This window comes from Sus scrofa, chromosome 10 (assembly GCF_000003025.6).
Source record: "Sus scrofa isolate TJ Tabasco breed Duroc chromosome 10, Sscrofa11.1, whole genome shotgun sequence".
Lineage (NCBI taxonomy): Eukaryota > Metazoa > Chordata > Mammalia > Artiodactyla > Suidae > Sus > Sus scrofa.
The window spans coordinates 68,976,370-68,998,667 of NC_010452.4; the positions used below are offsets into that span (position 1 = coordinate 68,976,370).

Here is a 22,298-nt window from a genome sequence, read left to right on the forward strand (position 1 = left end):
ACTCTGCTGCGGACCACACGTGAGGCAAAAATAGAGAAAACATGTTCACTTCCAGAGTTTACTTATGCTTTGGTAAGTTCTTCCTTGATGCTAAAATTTAATTTTCTAGATTGAAAAATTTTTCTCTAGTCAACTCGACAGGATTTACTGATTTTAATGTAGTTCCTGGTTCTGTGATGACGTGTGTTCTCTCTGAAAAACTCAGGATTTCATTAGTTAATTTATTCTAGTATAACTCAAAAAACAACCTTTTCTTACATTAGAGTAAGAAAGCAGACTTAATTTAAATCAGACTGCCTACTCAACTATTCCCGTGAAGGTTGAGCCCTGCCTGTGCAGCCCTGGACTGTCCAGCATGCTGGGGCCTTTTAAATTTGATAAAGTTAAATAAAATTTAAAATTCTGTTTTTCTGCTTCACTAGCCACATTTGAAGATAAGTGGCGACAGTACTGGGCAGTGAAGATGTGGAAAATCACCACAGCAGAGCAGTGATTTATGCTATCAGTGCCATACCAGGGCCAGAGCTGTGTAACAGTGGAGAATGCAGAAGATGCGGCTGAAGACAGGACATAAAGGCCTGCTTGTCCAGAACTAATCAAGCTTGGTATCTGTGCCTAGTCATTTAAACAGAAAATGACCTGATCAGATTTGCATTTTAGAAATACTAGAGTAGCAGGAATATGTAGGTAGTTAGGTTGGGGTGGGTTCCTGGTTAAATCAGGGACATGTTAAGAGGCTGCTAGTATCTCAGGTAAAAAAAAAGGGATTAATCAAACTTTGTGGGATGTACCAAAATAGTACCTAGAAAGGAATTATAGAATATTTATAAAATTAAATATATGAGGTAAGAGATCCTGGAAATTGAACACGTAAGGATTTAACTTAACAAGTCAGAAAAGGAGAACTGAGTAAGTTCGCAGAAAGGGAAAGTGAGGAGATAATGAAGAAAATAAAGTGGAATAGAGGGTATAGACTTGGTTTCCACTCCCGCAGGCAGTTTGAGCACAAGGTGTCACACCTGTCCTCACAGCAAGAAAAAAAGCTTTAGCAGACAGAAAACCAGCTCCTCCTCCTTTAACTGTCAAAGAACTGAGGTTATTGGGTAAACCACTGCCCCCAAACTGGCGATGGATAATGTAAGTAGGGAGATGGGAACTCGGAGGAAAAATCTAAAGACGATGCTAGAAGCCAAAATCTGCGGCAGAGACGTCGAATGGACTCACTGGTAGAGTGAAGGTGGCTGGAAAGTCAGATCCACACACAGGAAGGAAGGATGTTGGAGAAGGAATAGATGCAGATAAAATCCTGGATGTTTCTTATTCTCAGTTGATCACACAGATACGCCTTTGTTCAAAGTGATAACGGGAACAGTGTATTGGGTGGTCACACCATGTGGATTAGTGAAGTGAATGACAGCAATGTACGGGGGAGGAACTGGGAACACTCTGGTAAAAGGAATCCATACTCTCCTTGGGGTGGTTTGATGATATTTGAATTAATTATGAATATGTATTGGGAACCTAAGGGTGACCACTAAAAATGGTTTAAAATGAGACAGAATTGATATGCAAAGAGAGAAGCACAGAACGGGATTCAGTAAAACGCTTAAAACTAGAAAAGGCGGAAAAATGCTGGAAGACAGAACCTAAGTGCAAACAAATAGAAAAGAGTAACAAGTGTGGTCAGTCGTCGTCCAAATGTATCCGAGATCACTTTGAATGTCAGTGGCCTAATGGTAACAATTAAAAGCTGGACTCTGTGGGAGTGGGTAGAAAGCAAGACCCACTGTATACTGTGTACCAGCAACTCACCGTAACCATCAAGACATGAATGCAGAAAGATGCACTGTACTGACACTCATCCAAAAACACACGAGAAGCTATGTTAATGCCATGTGGAGCAGACTTCAGAGCAAGGGAAGTTATCAGAGTTAAAGAGCAGCATTGGGTAACGATAAAGGGTCAGTTCTCAAAGAAGACTAGCAATCCTTAACGTGTACCTGCCTAACAGCAACGCTTGAAAACAGGTGAGACAAGAGCCACTAAAACAGCAAGAATGAGTCGATCCTCCTTGGAGTGGGAGACCTGACTGTCTCCGTGTCGGTTCTCGGCAGGCCCAGCAGGCAGGAAGTCAGCAAGGACGTAGTTAAACTGAAGAGCACTGTCAGTCAGCTGGGCTTAATGGACATTTATAGATGACTCTGTCCAGCAACAGCATACATACACATTCTAGAGCTAGATACACCAACACAGACCAGTTCTGGGCCATCAAACACCCTGTAACAAATTGTAAACGGTAGGAATCAAAGTGTGTTCTCAGACCACAACAGAATTAAACTCGAAATCAATAGCAGAAAGATAGCTGGCAACCCCCCCCAAATAATTAGAGCTTAAACAGCACACTTCTAAATAACTCACGGGTCAAAGAAGACATATGAGCAAAATTTTAAAAATATTTTGAGCTGAAAAGAAAATGAAAATACAAGGGATCAGAATTTGTGACATGCAGCAAGAGTAGTGCTTAGAGGCAAATATACAGCCTTGAATGCGTTTGGTAGAAGAGAAGGAAGATCTAAAACAGTAAGCTTCAACCTGAGGAAACTAGGAAAAGAGGAATAAAGTAAATCCAAAAACAAGGGGAAAAGAGGTAAAAGAAGAGATATAATGAAATTGGAGACAGGAAATCAATAGAGAAAATCAAGCCAAAATCTGATTCTTTGAAAAGATCCATAAAATTAATAATCCTCTAGCGAGGTTAACTAAGAAAAAATTAGACAACGCACAAATTACTAATATCAGAAATGAAAAAGTGAACATCACCACTGATCCCACAGACAATAAAAGGATCATAGGGAATATCATGAACAAATCTCTGCCGACAGATTTGAAAACTTGGGTGAAAATGACCCATTCCTTTAAAGACACAATCAGCCAAAACTTACCCGAGAAGAGACAGACAATCTGAATAAGCCTGTGTCTGTTAAAAACATTGAAGCAATAATAAACTTATAAAACAGAACACAAAGCAAGGATGGATTCACTGGTGAATCCGCCAGACATTAACGTGAGAGATTATACGGAGTCTCTATATCCTCTTCCTGCAGATACAAGCAGAGGGGTACTTTCGCATTCATTCTGTGGGGTCAGCGTTAACCTGATGCCAAAACTACGCAGAGACGTTACGAGAACAGAAAACTACAGGCTGATATTATCTCTCATGAACATAGATGCAAAATTCCTCAAAAAAAATGAGCAAATCAAATCCAATAATGAATAGAAATAATTATAAAACATGACCAAGTGGGATTTATTCCAGGTATGCAAGGCTGGTTTAACCTTGGAAAGTCAGTTAATGTAATCTATCACATCATCAGGCTGAAGGAAGATAAGCCACATGACCGTGTCAATAGACGCAGAAAAAGCATTTCACAAAATCTAACAGCCGTTTCTGATAAAAATTATCAACAAACTAGGAATAGAAGTGTTGAGGAAAATTCAATTAGTTATCAAATTAAGGGAAAAGAGGAATTTTATTAAAGCCAAAGTGAGCATTATAACCCAGGAAGCAGACTCTCAGAAAGCTCTGAGAACGCTTCCTCCTGTTAGAAGTCGAAGGCCTAGCCATACGTGTTTTGAGACATAGATTGTCCATCAAAATGACATGCCGCTATCTTACATCCAGTTCACCAAGGATGCATGGTCCAGGTGAAGTGCAGACAGAGGGGCACTGAGTCTCCATAACTCCCTGCAGAGCTGGGGAAGAACCCTCTTTAGGAAGTGACACGGCCGGCATTGGAACAAAGAAATGAGCAGGCACTCATGCCTTTGCAGGGATCTGGTTAATGTGTGATGTAGACGCACACTGCATGTTAGAGAGGAGGCCCAGACAGACAGAATTTGATGTCTAATTTTGTCTTGTCCTGCCTTAAAAATATAAACTCTATTTCATTAGAGGGGAGCTTCCTCAATTTGATAAAAAAAAATCTATGAAAAAACTCTACAGTTACAATGTCATCCTTAGTGGTGACATTTCCCACTAAGATCAAGAACCTGAGGAAATGCCCCTCTCACTACTGCTTTTCAGCATCATACGGGAAGTCCTTGCTAAGGCAGTAGGGCGAGAAAGGAAATTAAAAGCATGCTTATTGGAACTGATGTGATTGTGTATGTAGAAAATCCCAAAGAACCAAGGAAAAAACCTAGAACTAGTAAGTGATTTTATATTATGGCAAAGTTGGAGGATATAAGGTTCATATAAAAAAAACTTTCTTGTATACCAACAATAAACAATTGAAATGCGAAATTAAAAACAGTGTCATTTACATTAGCACCAGAAAATGGAATAATTAGGTAGAGCTCTAAGAAATGTACAAAGCTTGTGTGCAAGGAACTGTGAAAGTGGTGAAATGAACCGTAAGATCTAAATAAATGGAGAGTCCACATACATGGTTAGGAAGACTCAGTGTTGTCAAGGTATCTGCTCTTCCCCATTTGATCTATAGATTCAGGACAATCCTAGTCAGAATCCCAGAAAATTATATTGTGAATATCAGCAAACTCAATCATCAGTTTCCAAGTTGATGTTAGAAAAGGTAAAAGATCCAAAATAGACAACACGATACAGAAGAACAAAGTCAGAGAACGGACAGCACTTAACCTCCAGGCTCACTGTAAACTAGTAACGGCAGTGCAGTGAGGCAGGGAGGAGAGAAGAGACACGATGGCCACGTCAGCCCAGAAGTAGGCGCACGCAAGTACAGTGAGCAGAGGTGTGACGGTCTTCTCAGCACAGCGCTGGGACAGACTGGACGTGGACACGTTTCAGAGCGGAACCCGACTCACTAAAACTAACTCAAAGGGCGGCATAGACCTAGGTGTGAAACAAGAAAGGTATAAAGGTCCTGGAAGACAGTGTAGGTAAAAATCCAGGTTACCCTAGGGTTTGGTGGTGACTTTTTGGATTCAACACCCAAAAGAACAATCCTTGAAGAAAAATGGTAAGTTGGACTTCATTAAACTTAGGAACTTCTGCTCTAAAAAAGATGTAGTTAAGAAAATGAGAAACCACAGATTGAGAGGAAAATCTTTGCAAAATACATATCCAATAAAGGATTGGTATCCAACATAAACAAAGAACTCCCAAACTCAGGAATGAGAAAACAAGCAACCCAGTTAACAAGTGAGCAAAATATTTGAATAGACACCTCACCGAAGAAGATACATGGATGGAAAATAAGCATAGGAAAAGATGCTTAACATACATCACCAGGAAATCACAAGTTAAAACAGAGATAACCCTGGTAAAAATCCAGAGTGCTGGCAGAGCCAAATGCTGCCAAAGATAATGGAGCAACAGCAACTTTCTTTCACTTTTGGCAAGAATGCAAAAGCATACAGCCACTTAGAAGACGTGTGGTGGTTTCTTAGGAAGCTAAATATACTGTTATCATATGATTCAGCAGTTGTCCTCTTTGTTACTTACCTGAATAAGGTGAAAATATATCCATACAAAGAGCTGGATGCAAATATTTATAGCAGCTTTGTTCATAATTTTGCCGAAACTTGGAAGCAACCGAGCTGTCCTTTAACAAGTGAATGGATAGGCAAACTGTGGTCCATCCAGACAATGGAATATTATCCAGCACTCAAAAGAAATGAGCTGTCAAGCCTTGAAAAAGACATAGAGAAACTCTAAGTACATATTGTAGCATGCAGGAAACCAGACTGAAAAGGCTGTATTGTGTGTTTTCACCTGTCCGATATTCTGGAAAAGCCAAATCTATGGAGACAGTCAAAAGATCAGTGGTTGCCAGGTGCTTGGGGGCAGGGAGGGATGATTGAGCAGGGCCTCGAAGATTTTTAGGGCCATGAATCTATGCAGTGAGATGCTGTGATGGTAGATACATGTTGTTACACATTTGGTACAACAGTAAGACTGAACCCTACCTGATGAAAATTACGGTCTTTGGTTAATAATGTATCAGTACTGCTTCCTCTATTTTATTTTATTATTTATTTATTTATTTTTTTTTTGTCTTTTCAGGGCCGCACCCACGGCGTATGGAAGTTCCCATGCTAGGGGTCTAATTGGAGCTGCAGCTGCCACAGCCACAGCCACACAGGATGCAAGCCGTGTCTGCGACCTACACCACAGCTCACGGCAATGCCGGATCCTGAACCCGCTGACCGAGGCCAGGAATTGAACCCACCACCTCATGATTCCTAGTCGGATTAGTTTCCACTGCGCCACAACGGGAACTCCTGCTTCCTTAACTGTAACACATGTACCACACGGATGCAGGAGGTTAATACCGGGAGACTGTGTCAGTGTGTGCACACCTGCGCCTGCGGGGGAGGGCGTGTGGGGACGCACTGTACTTGCCACTCTGTTTTTCTGTAAACCTAAAACTTCCTTTAAAAATGTCTATTATTTTAAAAAAAGAAATAAAGGACAATGGAAGATAATTTGTAGAGAATGGTAACAGCAGTGAAAACCCTCCGCTGAGAATGATAAAGCCGAGAGAAGACAGAAGTAAGTGATACGAGGAATTAAAAGTGGGACCTCACTACAGATGCACCAGAAGCAAAAGATAATCAGAATACCGAGAGTAACCGTGTGACAATACATTTGAAAATTTAGTTAAATGGATAAATTCCTAATTTAAGCACTTAGGAAGAAATGGAAACCTTAAATAATCCAGTGACCAATAAATAGATGGAAACAGGAGCTAAAAACTTTCTCACAAAGAATGCACCAGGCTCAGAAGGTATTACGTTTACCCACCTTTCAAGACATGAACCAGTCTGATTCTAAGCAAATTTCAGAGAAAGGAAAAAGAAAATCATCCTTCCCAGTTCATTTTGGACAGAGGCCTGTGTCAGTACTGGATGAGGACAGCAAGGAGAAAGGAAAACTAAAGGGCATCGTCTGCAGAGAAACCCCAGCTAATCCATAGACAAAGCACTAGAAATAGGATTTAGCATCAGGCTGGATATGATCTGGACAAACAAATTATTTCTGTACACTAGCAACAGATGTAAAAATGCAATTGAAAAGTTCTAGGTACAGTAGCAACAAACTTTATAAGTACCTAATGAAAATTCAGACAAAAGATGTACAAATTTTTTCTAGTAAAAATAATGAAATTTTATATAAAGGACATTAAAAAAAAAGCCAAAGTGAGTAGATACCCTGTGATAGTGGACAGGAAGTCATGATCCTGTAGAGACCAGCTCGTCCCCCATGCTCAATTCTAACTAAACAAACCAACCCACAGAGTCCTCTGTGGGGCTTTGACTGTAGAATTTCTGTGGAAGGGGCGCAGGCTGAGAACAAACAAGATGCAGCAAAGACCTGCAGAGGCCCGGGGGTGAATCTCAAAGGGTTGTGGCCATGGGAGGAGGCCCAGCATGGCAGACTGATCCTACGGCCCTCAAGTGTGAGGTTCTAGAAAACACGTTGCAGGAGCAGCAGCTCGCACACTGGTGCTCAGCCGTGGTCTCCAAGACGCACAGCAGAACCTCCGCAGCCGTGATCTGGACAGCAGTCAGCACTTAGCCAGCACTTGCTTTGAACCAGACGCTGCTCTGAATGCTGCTTATGTGACTCAGGTGTTCTCTCTATCACATGATTCACTAGTGTCTCACTAACTCATGTCATGCTGAAGAGACAGACTCATTGCCTTTGTTTTTCTAATTAATTTTTGATGTGCTTCCTGTGAACTTAGTTTATAGCTATTATAAAATTTCATCCCCCACAAGTTCTCTTGTAGCCCAGTGGGTTAGGATCCGGTGTTGTCACTGCAGCTGCTGGGGTTGATGCTGCGGCATGAGAACGTCCACATGCCGTGGGCACCCAAGAGAATAAAAAATGTGTCCCACGTGTGGTCCTTTAAGGACAACAGCACTAGTTTAAAATGTTAGTTAAGGAGGTCCCACTGTGGCACAGTGGGTTGATGATCCTGCTTGTCTCTGTGGAGATGCTGGTTTGGTCCCCGGCCTTGTGCAGTGGGCTAAAGACCTAGCGTTGCCACAGCTGTGGTCTAGGTTGCAGCTCTGGCTCAGGTTCGATCCCCTTTAGAACGGGGTCTAGCACAGCAGAGGCCTGGATCCACATTCACGCAGTTGTTGAATAGTGGGGCTCTTTACTCTTCATCGGAAACAGCGCCGAAGGCCAGAAACCCGCCGTGACCCTGGGAGTAGTGGCGTGTCTGTGTAGCCAGGGACTTAAAAGGAGATGGAGGACAGACGCTGAGGAGAACGTGCCCAGGAAGTGTGCGGTGCGTCCCGAGGGAGCCTGAGCCGACGCAGGAGAGCCGGGAACCACTGGAACGGTTTAAGGAACAAACAAGGTCCCTTGCTGTGCAGACGGAACTTTGTCACACGTCCTCGTTGATCAGACAGGTCTGGAGCAGCCCCTGTTCTCCCAGGTCCTCTCTGCCTGTCAGTGCCTGCTGCAGCCTCTCCTGATGCTGGGCCCCGGCCCACCCTCCTCCCACCCCATAGTCATGCCCCACTCCTGTCGCGCTGGTTTACTGGTCTCCATCTGTAGGAGCGGGGACTCGGTCACAGGAGGCGCTCCGTGGGTAATTGCACACGTGAGCCCACGGCTCGGTTGTGCCCTCGGTACAGTCACGTGCCTGCATGTTTTTCCTGAGGACTGAGACACGGAGAGGCTGGAACTAAAGCAGCAAGTCGGTGGAAACCAAGCGGTGGCCACGGCTCCCCTCTGAGTGAAGACAGCGCTCGCCGGAAACCCATCTCCCTGCCTGCCACTCTTCTCTTCTTGTGTCCACTCTGCTCCCCATTTCTACACACTCCTCACACCTCCACTTTGAGCCGAAGAACAGAAACAGTACAGCCGCAAAGTAAACGGGGGGTGGACTCAAGCCTGGACAGGTCCTGCATTGCGGATGTGGGTCCACAGTGACAATCGTCAGAACCGAGAAGCTCCGTTTCTTCCGTACTTGTTTCTTCTCGGTCTTCTGTCTCCAGCTTAGCTGTCACCCAACACCAGACGCGTCATGTTATGACCCAGCATGGTACAGAGAGTTGTCGGTGCTGTGAGCCAGGCTGGCCTGAGCCCTCTAGTGTACTGAGTGTCACAGTCCTTGTACCCTCCCAGCCGGCAGGCAGGTTCCTTGTCTTGTCCGTAAGGGGCTGAGGGGCAGGTGGGTTAAGTCCTGTGCCCCAGGTCCCGCAAAGGGACTGGGATTTGAACCCAGGCAGCCTGGCTCTAGAATCGTGGCCTCAGCTGTTCTGCTGGTCGAAAACAATTAAGCTTCCCTGGGGAAAAAGTGCTCTTCTGTTGACTGACGGTTGCCTTCGAGGTTAGACAGACGTCCCTGTTCTGTCCATGCACATACCCACAGATTGGGAGAAAACATTTGCAGATGAAGCGACCAACGAGATTAATCTCTAAAATATACAAGCAGCTCATGCAGCTCAATAGCCAAAAAAAAAAAAAATCCAATTAAAAAATGGGCAGAAGATCTAAATAGACATTTCTCTAAACAAGATGCATGGATGGCCAAAAAGCACATGAAATGAAGCTGAACATCACTAATTATTAGAGAAATGTGAATCAAAACTGCAATAATGTATCACCTTAACACCAGTCAGAATGGCCATCAGGCAAAAGTCTACAAATAGCAAATGCTGGAGCGGGTGTGGAGAAAGGGAAACCTTCCTACACTGTTGGTGGGAGTGTAAATTGGTGCAACACTATGGAAACAGAACGGAGATTCCTTAAGAAACTGAATACAGAACGACCATATGATCCAGCAATCCCTCTCCCCGGCCTCCGTCTCTAAAAAGCATAATTCAAAAAGATATGTGCCCCCCAGTATGATTGCGGCACTGTTGGCAGCAGCCATGACGCGGAAGCAGCCTGAGTCCATCAGTAGTTGCATGTTTGAGGTGCTGGCTACACTGGCTCCTTTTCTCTGTGCCTTGGTGACATTTCAGTGCCCCTGTGCAAGCCCAAGCTGAAATCACATTCCGGGTCCATGCTGCTGCAGTCTGCCACTTCCCAACCCCTTCTTGGGAAGCCTAGGGCATCTCTGTCCACTTCTCTTGTGCTCGTCTCCATTGACATTAGAGATACTGGAAATTAGCAGCTTTCTTTCTATAAAACTGAGACCGTTTCCTCCTGGTGTGTAGTTTAAGCTTTTTAGGCCCATTGTGCTTCAGCTTGTCCCTGGGATTTAGGGCCCACAGTGATGAGCAGCTCTTGTTGACATCTCGGGGCTGGGAGCTCAGCTCCTCCGTCACCCTGCCCAGCATCTCGAACAAGCGGGAGGCTTCCACTGCTCACTGTTTCCTTTCTTGGTTCTCATCTGGTTCCCAATTCATGGGGCTCCCGAAAGACTGTATCCAGGATGCTGTGGTTAAGGTTTTGTGACAATCAGATGCCTTCAGGGTCTCCAGTGTGTCATAGCTGCTGAATGTCAGGTGGATGTGGCCTGTGAAATGACACTGAGCTTTCAAGGGAAAATCCCCATTTTCCTGAAAGTTTTTAGTTTCATGAGGTCTTGTAGGGTGGGTCTTGGTTTTAGGCTAAGAGCTGTGAACTTACTCTGAACTCACGCCCCTTTTCCAATCTTCTGAGCTGTTCTCCTGGACGCCCCTTCCTTGTATCGAGGCCACCGGCTGCTGAGGGGCCTCCACAACCATAACAACGAACCCGACGATGTGTGGGCTCTCACGCAAGAGAGGTTTCATCCTGACCCTGTTGCTCCATGGTCCAGTCCATATTAGTCATGTACAGCCGGCAGTAGTGTCAGCGCTGGCTGTTCTCCCCGAGCCGTGTTGAGGGTGGAAGGGAGAAGCCGAGCTGGAAGAACCAGGGGAGCCATGCGGTGACATGGGTTTGTTTGCTGCCCTACTAATCATCATGTTTCGAGACATCTTTCAATCTAGTCACTGTTCTAAGGTGTTAGTAGACTCATGTCCCTTTGGGTTTGGCTTTTTGGGTTTGGAGTGGGAGCTGGTAAGCACTGAAATGGCTTACCGCGCGGAGGCCACTGATGCTCACGTTTTATTCAGCCTTGCAGTGGGTGCTTTGTGCTACTCGCTCCAGAAGGACTCCCACCCCTTGACCTTGCCTTGATTGGGTCAGCCCCCTCTCGGGGGGGTTTTTGATGGTCACCACTGCTGACACTTGGGGAGGGGTCGCTGTCCTGGTGGTCCACCGTTCATCAGTCGTGGGAGGGGCTCTTCCTGGTGCTCTTTACAGATGTTTCAGATGCTTGCCATGCTGTTGTTCTGTGGTTAGAATCGAACAGGGTTGCCCTGTGAAAAGAGTCACTTGATCCCTTTGTGTATTATTCAGTTTTGCTGTGCAGTAAGCTATCCAGCACCTTAGGGACCTGCACCAGGCACTTCTTACCCAGGGCCACCTGTGCGTAAGTCTTTCTTACATTCTGGGGCATGGGCCAGGAGCGGCCCCTAGTTGGGGCATGTCAGTGTCTTAGTAATTGAAAACATTCTTGTTCTACCACTTTCTCTAAATTTTGTGGAAAAAAATTAGCACACTTGTTTATGGTGCTAGCAATTTTTAAGTGTAGAAAAAAAACTGTACTTCTTTAAAATGTACCTTTCCTAAAATGATTATTTTATGTTAAAACATAAAACTTTGACTGCAAAAGTAATTTATGCTCAAGGCAAAAAACTTGCATTTGTCAAAAAGAATGAACAAAACCAACACATTGTAGCTTTGTCATCCTTCAGTGACAACTCACTATTTTGGGGTAGTTCATTCAGTTTTTAAAAATAATACTGCTTGTAACATAAACATTTTAATTTGACCAAATCATGATGGGGGGGAGGAAGAAGGAGAAAATGAAAAGAATACCAAGTTTGGGGCAAAAAGACCATATTTAAGAGCATGTAAAACTTGTTTAAACTTGAAGAAAAGCTGGACATCGGCTGTGGTGGTGGTGGTTGTGTCGAAGGTCCGAGAGGTCGTGTTACTCTTCTGGGCTCTAAGGACGGAGGTCAGTACCCTGGGCTGGGAGTGGAGTGGGGGCAGGGAGGTTGTCCGCCGTTGCGTTTCTTTGGCGTGGCACGTGAGCCCCCACACGAGTCCTCCCTCAAGCGTGGCTTCAGTTGCTTGCTTGAAGACGGGTCTTTTGGAGGACTCTGCAGAAGAGAGACGCAGAGATCTGCCAGTGGTTGAAACGGTCAGTCCCCTACACTCCGGGCAAGCACCCCTGTTCCGAGTGTGAAGTAGGAGAGGGACGGGGAAGGATGGTTGCCTCCACCAGCCGCTATCCGTGGGCAGAGGGAGGAGACCGGGGCCAGACCTCTGCCCATCACCTGAGGAATTTGCGGGCGCTTTTTAGTAGCTGTTATTTACCATGGGTGGAACATCTTTTTTTTTCTTTTTTTTAAGGGCTGCACCCATGGCACATGGAAGTTCCAGGTTAGGAGTCGTATCAGAGCTGCACCTGCCAGCCTACGCCACTGCCATAACAACAGTGGGATCCGAGCGCATCCGCAACCTACACCGCAGCCCACAGCAACGCCGGATCCCTAACCCCACTGAGCAAGGCCAGGGAATGAACCCAAGCCCTCATGTGTGCTAGTCAGGTTCATTACCACTGAGCCACAACAGGAACTCCCTTTTTTTTTGAGGGGGGGAACATCGTACATACGTGCTTATAGACAGACGGATGGATGGAAGTGACGTAAACAGCCTGACTTTGTGCTATTTTTGAAAGGGTTTTGTTTTATTTGTCTCCCTTGAAACAAGACAGTTTATTTGTTGGCGGTACATTTGGCTCTGTATTCACAGGTTAGCAGAACTGGAATGGAATTCGAGTAGCAGTGTGTACTTAGCAATGTATGCAGTACTGTAAGTAGTCTAGAGAGGGCGTGACGTGCATGAGGGTTTACCTCAGTGGAAATTCCATTCCTGTGTTAAAAAATAAAGTCTATGAGAGCAGGTACTTAGGTTCAGTGCACATACTGCGGCGTTTTTTGTAAAGGACTTGCGCGTCTGCAGACGCAGGTATCTGCAGGCTCCTGGAACCAGTGCCCCTTGATGCCGAGCTTCACTGTACGTGGTTTCCTCGTTCCGGACCAACCGCAGTCACGTCTGCAGTGGTCCGCACGTTTCCTGTCCTCCGTCAGGGCACAGTCCTGGGGAGAGATTTAAGTTCTCGTGTTCTGGGTGGGGATTTACTCTTTTTGGGAGATGTGGCATGTGGGTCATGACTGTGGGTGCATCCCTGCTTACGAGACACTGAGGAGGTGCCTCTCCTGCCGCCGGCAGTAGGTAGGTGGTCACCACCAAAGGCGCAGCCCAGTGGCCTTGAGGAGAACTGGGGTTTGCTTTTGTACATTTTCACTTACAGGGTCATATATGTTGGTGAGTGTAATACCCTCTTCTGGAATGGCTCCTTTTATCTGTCGCTAAGTCATGTCCTTCTTTGTCTTTCTTTATGGCCTCTGCTTTAAAGTCAGTTTGTTTGGTATGACTATTCTGACTCCTGCTTTCCTGTCACTTCCATTCACCTGAAATATCTTCCCTCCCCTCACTTTCAATTTATAAGTGTCCTTCACCCCAAGGTCAATCTCTTGTAGACTGCATATTGCAGGCTCTTGTGTTTTAATCCAGTCTGCCACTCTGTGTCTTCTGATTGGAGCATTTAGTCCAATGAGATTTACGGTAATTATCGTTAAATATGTATGTATTGCCATTTAAACCTTGTTTTCCAGTTGACTCTATGTTTCATCTTGGTTCCTTTCTTTTTTGGGCTGGATGATTTCCTTTTATTTTATGCTTGTGTCCCCTTCTTTTTCGTTTTTGTGAATGTCCTGTTTGGTTTTGATTTGTGGTTGCCCTGTTTTTCAAGTATGTTAACCCCTTCCTCTATCAGGTTAGCCTGATAGTCATATAGGCTCAAGCACATTCTAATAAAAAAGGATCTAGGTTTTCTTACTTTTCTTTCCCACATTTTATGATTTTGATGTCCTTTTTTAACATATTCATGTTTATGCTTTTGCTGTTACTTGTGTTTATTGTTGGTTTTAAAAGAGGTTTTTTTTGGTTTTTGTTTTTTTCCTTTTAGGTCTGTATACTGGCTTTTTTTTTTATAATTTATTTATTTTTTCCACTGTACAGCAGGGGGATCAAGTTATCCTTACACGTATACATTTTCCCCCACCCTTTGTTCTGTTGCAGTATGCGTGTCTAGACATAGTTCTCAATGCTACTCAGCAGGATCTCCTTGTAAATCTATTCCAAGTTATGTCTGATAAGCCCAAGCTCCCGATCCCTCCCTCTCCTATCAGGCAACTATATAGTGGCTTATTTAAGTTATTACTTTCCAATTGTGATTTCCTCCATCCTGTGTCTTCTTCTTTCTTATTTAGAGGAGACCTTTTGGTATTTTCCCTTTAGAATGGGTTTGATATTGCAGTATTTTTTCAGTTTTTGTTTGTTGGAGAAATTCTTTATTTCTCCTGTTTCAAATGATATTCTTGTTGGGTAGAGCATCCTAGGAGTATTCTCTTTTTCCTTTTAGAACGTTGAATGTATCTTGCCACTCTCTTCTGGCCTGTGGTTCTGTAGAGAAATCAGCTGATGTGGTGGCCTTATGAGGGGGCCCCTTATGATGAACTCATTTTTCTCTTGCTGCCTTTAGAATCCTCTCCTTGTCTTTAACGTTTGCTGTTTTTATTATAATACGGCTTGGTGTGGGCCTTTTTGGGTTCAACTTGTTTGGGGCTTTCTGTGCTTCCTGTATCTTGGTAGCTGTTTCCTCTAGATTTGGAAAGTTTTCAGCCACAATTTCTTCAAATATATTTTCAATGCCCTTTTTCTTCTCCTTCTGGAATCCCCATATGCATAAATTGGCCTGCTTTATATTATCCCATAGATCTCCTATATTGCTTTCATGTTTTTTCTTTTGGTTTTCTGTGTGCTGTTCTCATTGGGTGATTTCCATTATTCTGTTTTCCAAATCCCTTATTTGTTCCTCTGCATGATTCATGCTGCTCTTCAGTACCTTTAACCCAACTTGCCTCTGTGCAGATGAATTTTCTGATTTTTCTTAGCTCCTCCTTATATTTTCCATTTGCTTTCTAAAGTAACCTGCGTTACTGTTCATATCCTCTCTTAATTCCTTCATAATTGCTCTTAATTCCTTCAGTATTTTCACTGTCTCGTTTTTGAACTTGGTGTCTGTTAGACCGCAGAGGTCTGTTTCATTGTTCGCGCCTTCAGGGGAATTCTCCTGGTCTTTTAACTGGGAATGGTTCCTGAACGTCTTCATTTTGCCTATGTTTTTCTTATTCTGTGAGTTTGGGAAAACAGCTCTTGTAGTCTTGGAGGGCAGTTTATGAGCGAGAGTGCCCCTAGGCATTTCGTGAGGGCTCATTGTTGTCATCATCATTATTCTTTTTGGGAGGAGGGCTGCTCTTGGTTTGGATGCTTGCTGTCTCTTTCCTCAGTGTGTGCAGGCTCTTATCCCCATGCTGGTGTGCGGACTGCACGTCCTTCCAGGGAGATGGAGGCAATGGGCAGGGCCTGGAGCCAGTGCCAGGCTGCTGGGCCCTGGACAGCGTCAAGGACCTGCGGGAGGTCGCAGGGGCTGCTCCTGGTTTCAGGGCCCTGGAGGGGCAGTGACCCTCCAGCAGGTGTAGATGGCGCCCAGCTCTTTGGTAGTGGCAGCAGCAGGGAGTGTGCGTTCCCAGGGGAGGGAGAGCAGCAACAGGTGGTGCTCAGCGTACAGTGCCCTCCTCTGTGCCGCCTCTGAGGTGCCTGGGCCCACAGCTGGTGCCTGTTCATGAACCCCTAGTGGTAGTGGGCCATGCCCACCTCTGGAGTCTGAGATGGCTACAGTGGTTTGCTCCCTCTGCCCATAGCCCACGCAAGAGGCGCCCACTGCCCGAGAGCCCGCACGTGCGCAGAGAAAGCTCTTCCTGTGACAGTCAGCCTTTCCTCCTCTCACCCTCCCCAGCAGTGGCGCCCTGCTTCTCCTGCAGGCCCCGGCCTCCTGGGCTACCTCAGATGTGGTGTCTGCTCCCCAGCCAGTGGCACACTGCTCACCTGCTCCCGCAGGCCGCCTCCACACAGCCAGCCCTGGTCCTATCCCCAGAACTGACCTCTGGACCCTGCGTCTCAGGCCCAGCCCCCACCTGAGTGTCAGGCCGTGGGGTCCTGGCCGGTGGTACTGCTGGTCCGTGAGGCGCTCTCTCCTCTGCGCCCCTCAGTCCATTTGCTGTGCTTCTCTCCGAGGTTTCAAGGTCCTTCCATCTCAGCCGATCTCCCTGTTTGTAGCTGGCTTCTCAGGGTGTGGGTTCCTTCTTCTTTCTCAGCTCCCTCTCAGGACTACTGGTCCCGCCTTGATTCCTTTTTTTTTCCTTCTCTCTTTTTTCCGTTTGTTCTACCCAGTTGTATGGAGGGTTTCTTGCCCTTTTGGGAGGTTTAAAGTCTTCAGCCAGTGTTCAGTAGATGTTCTGTGCACATGGTTCTACACACAGATGGTTTTTTTGAGATTTTTTGGGAGGGGGGCGAGCACCACGTCTCTCCTCTGCCGTCTTGACCCCCATCCTGACTTCAAATTTTGAAAGTCATTTCTTGCTGTAACTAATATTCTTTTGGGGAACATGGTCAAGTGATGGTTTTCCCTCACGAGCTGGCCATCCCTCTTGGCGATGGGTGTTTTCACTTGATCCTAGCGTGCTTCTTTTTGTATTAATTGTACCTCTTCAGAAGATTGTTTTGTGAAGGATTTACTTAGCTAAGAGTGTTCCATACGTTAGTGTCCGCCAGCTGGGGTTTGAAGTTCTCTTGTACTTGACGTGGATAGTCTTACCAAGTTCTGTAATTAATAGAAGGGAGTGGAGGGCCTGGCTCTGGAGACACTGGCAGCCATCACTGGAGAGCTGCTCCCCGGTGTCGGCCCAGAGTGGAAGGACTGCTTGAAAGAGGGTGCAGTACCTTGAGGTGGGTATTTATTTGGCCTTTTGCCTTAAAGGTTCTCCTCTGCCCGCTTCCTGTGGCGTTTCTAAGACCCAAGCTGAAATTCAGTGACTAGCTTCCTATGTCAGAAGAAGGAATTAGAGACTGTCAGCACAGCTGGAAATTAAGGGGACCTTTTTGGAAAGAATGAGCCACAACGCAAGGAGCCTCCAAACCTGGGCGTAAACTCCATTGAGATTCTTGGCAAACTCTGGAGCTGTGTGCATGTGGGAGCCCAGCAGAGAGGCAGCTGGCAGGTTGGCTCTACTCTGAAGAGCTTCCAGCAGGTAGCACTAGACCAGCCCGGTTACTAGGTACTAGAACAACAGAACCCACTCCTTATAATAAGTCATCCTCAGTCTCCATTATACTATCAGAAACTTTTAGACATGAAGAAACAGGAAGATGTGACCCACAGTCAAGAAAAAACAGCTAATAAAGCCAATTCCAGACAGGACTTTAAAGCAGGTATTATAAGTCCTATAAGGACTTAAAGTAAAATATGTTTAAAATGAACAAACAACATGGAGCTCTGAACAGTAGTGGAAACTATTAAAGGAGGCAGTTTTTTAAATGGAAATTCTAGCAATAAGACGTACGGTACTGGAAGCAAGAAATTCACTCGGATAGGCTTAATGTTAGATTGGAGACAGTAGGATACAAACTCAATAAACCTGAAGACAGGTCAGTGGAAAAGATTCAATTTGAAGAACCGAAAAAAGAAAGAGTCAAAAACCTGAAAAGAGCCTTCGGGATCTGTGAGACAGTAGTGAGCAGTCTGATGCTGGAGTCCCAGAGTGAGAGGGAGAACGGGCGAGCAAAATATTTGAAGAAATAACGGCGAAAGTGTCCCCAGATCTGTTTTAAACAAAATTCAGTTCAAGAAGTTCATAAACCCCAAGCAGGATGAAGACAGAAGCACTCCGTGGTGCGTTGTTGTTGTTGAAGACGAAAACCAATGACAAAGAGAAAAGTGTGCACTTGGGCAGGACAGGCCAGCTCTGCTAAGGGGAAGAGCAGTGCAGTTTACCGCCTGCCTCCCTGGAAAGTGCTGGGGTAGCATCATCAAAATGCTGCGTGGAAAGTGGCGCCACTGGATTCTATGACTGTGAAGATACATTTGTTAACAGAGCAGAAGTGCTTCTGGCTCCAGTTGGTGTAGAAGACAGGTCAGGCTGCTCTTAGAGGTACCAGCGATGATGCAATCAGGACCATCCCCTGAAGCGTGCTTTGGAGGAAGGCACTAGGGAGTGAAAGTGGGCAGATGGGAAAAGGAGTCCACTCTTGAAATTTAGGAACCAAACCGAGTAAGATTTGCAGCATTTGTCCTATGGGCCTCTCCAGTCCATCCACAACTTGTGGCCACTGAAATCCGCAGTCGTGTTGGCTTGAGGAGATAGCTGGGGTCAGCAGAGAAGTCACTGCTAGCAGACTTGCACTGTGAAATATGCTAAAGGACACACCTCAGGCCCAAAGGAAAGATGGAACTCATTTAAAAGAAAGAATGAAGAAATCTTTTTTTTTTTTTTTGGTCTTAATTTCATTAAAAATAACTTTTTAAAGCAAAAATTATAATAGTGCAGTGGTAGTTATCAATGTAGTTTTTAAATAAATGACAACAATAAAGTTTAAAGTTCCCACTGTGGCACAGCGGGTTAAGAATCTGACTGCAGCGGCTCATGATACTGTGGAGGTGCCATTTATGTCCCGGGCCCTGCACAGCCGGTTAAAGGATCCAGCATTACCACAGCTGCTGAATGGGTCCCAGCTGCAGCTTGGATTCAGTCCCTGGTCAGGAACTTCCATGTGGCGTAGGTGTGGCCATCAAAAAAAAAAAAAATTTTTTTTGGAGATAAATCACTTCTACTATTGCAAACTTTTCATTCTATTGGGTAAAATGGCCTACTACTAACTCTAAGTAGACTGTTAAGGATACGTGTTGTAGTTTTTACATCAGCCATTTAAAATAGTACATGAAGGGAGTTGCCATTGTGGCTCAGCAGTGGTGGACCCAACTAGCATCCATGAGGATGCAAGTTCGATCCTTGGCCCTGCTCAGTGGGTTGAAGATCCTGCATTGCTGTGAGTTGTAGTACAGGTTGACGACATGGCTCGAATCCCATGTGGCTGTGGCTGTGGTGTAGGCTGGCAACTGCAGCTACAATTCGACCCCTAGCCTGGGAACTTCCATCTGCCATGGGTGTGGTCCTAAAAAGACAAAAAATAAAAATAAATAATAATGCATGAAGATATGGCTAACAATCCATTAAGAGAACTAAGATGAACACTGATGGGGAAAAACAAACAAAAAAACAACTTGATTAAGCCAAAAGTGGAAGGGAAGAGGGAAACAGAAATATTAGCATCCGGTTTTACATGTAGAAAATAAATAGCAAAACATTAGCCTTAAGTATAACCATCAAGTGTAAATGGACAAAAGGCAGGGATTATCAAAGTGGATTAAAAAAAACAAAACTCAACTATATATGTACTTTATAAAAGGTATGCTATAAAGAAAAGGAAAAAGGTTGAAATTTAAAGGATAGAGAAAAATAGATACCATGAAAGCAGTTTACATGAGAAAGTCAAAGTGACTATGCTAATTAAGCAAAGTTGATTTCAAGATGAGGAATATGACCAGGGGTAAAGAAGGACACTTCGTGACAGTAAGAGGGTTTGTTAATCAGGGAGAAATAACAGACCTAAATATGCATACATGTAGGAGCAAAACTTCAAAACGCATAAAGTTTCAGAAACGGGGAAAAGTGCAATAATCCCCAGTTCTTTGAGTAATTGAAGTAACTAGTTATAAATGTAGGAAAGAGATGGCAGATCTGAAGACTATAAATCAGCATGTATCCGACAACTACAAAATAAACATTTCTTTCAGTTGTACATGCAGTGTTATTAACAGGATAGACTGTTCTTCCTGGGAGAAATTAAAGGAGAAGAATACTGGAGAGGCCACCCCGTTAATGAATTGGAAGACTCCGTATTAAATAGTCTCTCTACACTGATTTATAGATTTAACAGGGATCCGGTCCCGGCCCCAGCAGAGTTTCGGTAGAAAGTGACGGAGTGTTTATAAGACTTCCGTGAAAATAAGATCCAATTTGGATAGCCAGAACAGACTTGAGAAGAGCAAAACAGCGGCCTCACACTTCCTGATTTCGGTACATACTGCAGTGGTGGAAATCTTGCGGTGCTGGTGTGGAGACTGCCGTGTAGACTGAGGGGATAGGGTGGGGGCCAGAAACACTCTTGTGTGTGTGGTCAGATGGTCGTGGATGAGGCTGCGGGGAAGGGTGGTTTCTTCAGCAAGGGGTGTTGGGAAGATTGGATATTCACATGCAAAAGAAAGAATTTGGATCCTCATCTTACACCATATACAAAAATTAACTCAAAATGGTTTATAGACCTAATTGAGACCTGACACTATAAAATTTCTAGAAGAAACCATAGGGAGAAGCCATCATGACATTGAAAATTCATGAATTTCAATGATTCATGATTTCGTGAGTATGACACCAAAAGCACAGACACCAAAAGCAAAATCCGGCAAAGGGACTGTATCATACATAAAACTCCTGTGAAGTGAAGCAAGCGGTGGAGGGAAAGGCAGCCTATGAAGCTGAAGAACGTATTCTCATGTATATAATGGTTTAATAGCCAGAACACATAGAGAGCTCCTGTAGCTCAGTCAATAACTCCATGTAGAAATGGGCAAAAGACTTGAGTGGACATTTCTCCAAGGAGTAGAAACAAATGGCGAAAAGACGTTCAGCGTCACCGATTATCAGGAAAATGCAAGTCAAAACCACCGTGAGATACCGCTCAAACCCATTGCCATGGCTGTCATAAAATTTATTAAAGCAGAAAACAGGTGTCGTGAGTATGTAGAGAAATTGCGCCCTTGTCCACTGTTTTTCAGAATGTAAAGTGGTGCAGCAGCTGTGGAAAACCGCATGGAGCTTCCTCAAAAAATTAGACCTAGAACCACCATGTGATTTACCAGCTCCACTTCTGGACATATATCCAAAAGGATCTAAAGCAGGGGCTTGAGCAGGGGTCGCTGCACCAGTATTCACAGCCGCCAGGAGCGGGGAGCAGCTCGAGTGTCCCTCAGTGATGAGTGAATACAGAAGATGTGCTGTGCATATCCAGTGGAATATAACTGAGCCTCGAAGGGGAAGGAAATCAGGACCGCCTGCATTTTCTCAAGAGAAATAAGACCGTCACAGAAAGACAAACACTGTGATTCCACTTCTGTGAGACATCTAAAACAGTCACCTCCTAGGGGTGGCTGCTAGGGGTTGCGGGGGCGGGGGTGAGCTGGATGTGGAGTCGTCCAGGACGGGGACTTCTGGGGCCTGGTGACAGTCTGTGCCTGTGCTTAGCAGTGTGGTGCTGACCGCCTGGAAATTGCTGGGAGGGGGAGTCTTACGGGTTTTTTCCTACAATAAAGACTAATAAAATACACATTTATTTGAGATGTGGGTTTAGTACATCATATTCTAACTGAAAAAAACCCTATGCTAATCAGAGTAGTATAGAGCTAGTAGAAGTTTAGACAAATAGATTAACTGCACCAGATAAAGCATTCAGAATTGTAGCCATGAGCACATGGTCAGGTGATACTTGACGGAAGAGCTAAGACAATTTAATGAGGAAAAGGAAAATCTTTATAACAGTTGGTACCTGAAACATTGGACGAACATGTGGGAAAAAGTGAACACCAACCCCAACTTTCACTACTTTGAAAAATTAACTTGAGATGGCTCCTTGATCTAAAGTAAAAGGTAAAACCTTCCCGAAGAAAATGAAAGAGTGTATTTTTTGAACCGTGAGGTAGGCACAGATTTTACAGACAGGATTCAAAAAGTACTAGCCAGAGAGGAAAAAAATCATAAAGTGTATTTCATAAAAATGACAATTTTCTTCTCATGAAGCACATTATTATAAGGGTATGACACTTGAGCCATAGACTTGGGTTGAATATTTTCAAAACATGTATCTTAAAAAAATAACTTGTACCCATAATAATCAACATAAAAAGGCTCCTCAGAAGCTTGAACACGTATCTCGCAGCAGATGGTAGGCAAATATCCAAGAAGCCCGGGAAAGGCACACAAGCCGTCAGGTAAATGCGGGTGGAGCCTGTAATGATTCCGCTGAGCAGCCACAAGAGCAGCTACTGTGGAAAAGATCCACGGTCCCAGGAGCTGGTGAAGATGTGGAGGCACTGGAGTCTCATGTGCTGCTGGTGAGGATGTTAAATATTATAACCACTTTGGCAGCTTCTTTAAGATTTCAGGAGAATATTGCA

The 22,298-nt window shown here is 44.6% G+C and overlaps 1 protein-coding gene across 8 annotated transcripts in view; it reads left to right on the top strand.

Moving 5' to 3' along the window:
• The window catches only part of DIP2C (disco interacting protein 2 homolog C), a 371,728-nt gene that overhangs the window by 206,221 nt on the left and 143,209 nt on the right, over positions 1-22,298 (top strand). Inside the window, exon 1 of one of the 8 annotated variants that reach the window (XM_021065078.1) lies at positions 12,592-13,279. The exons of the other annotated variants lie outside the window; for them this stretch is intronic. The gene's annotated coding sequence lies outside the window, so the exon portion shown is untranslated. Of the gene's footprint in view, positions 1-12,591; positions 13,280-22,298 lie in introns of those variants that run through there. 8 annotated transcript variants of the gene reach the window in all.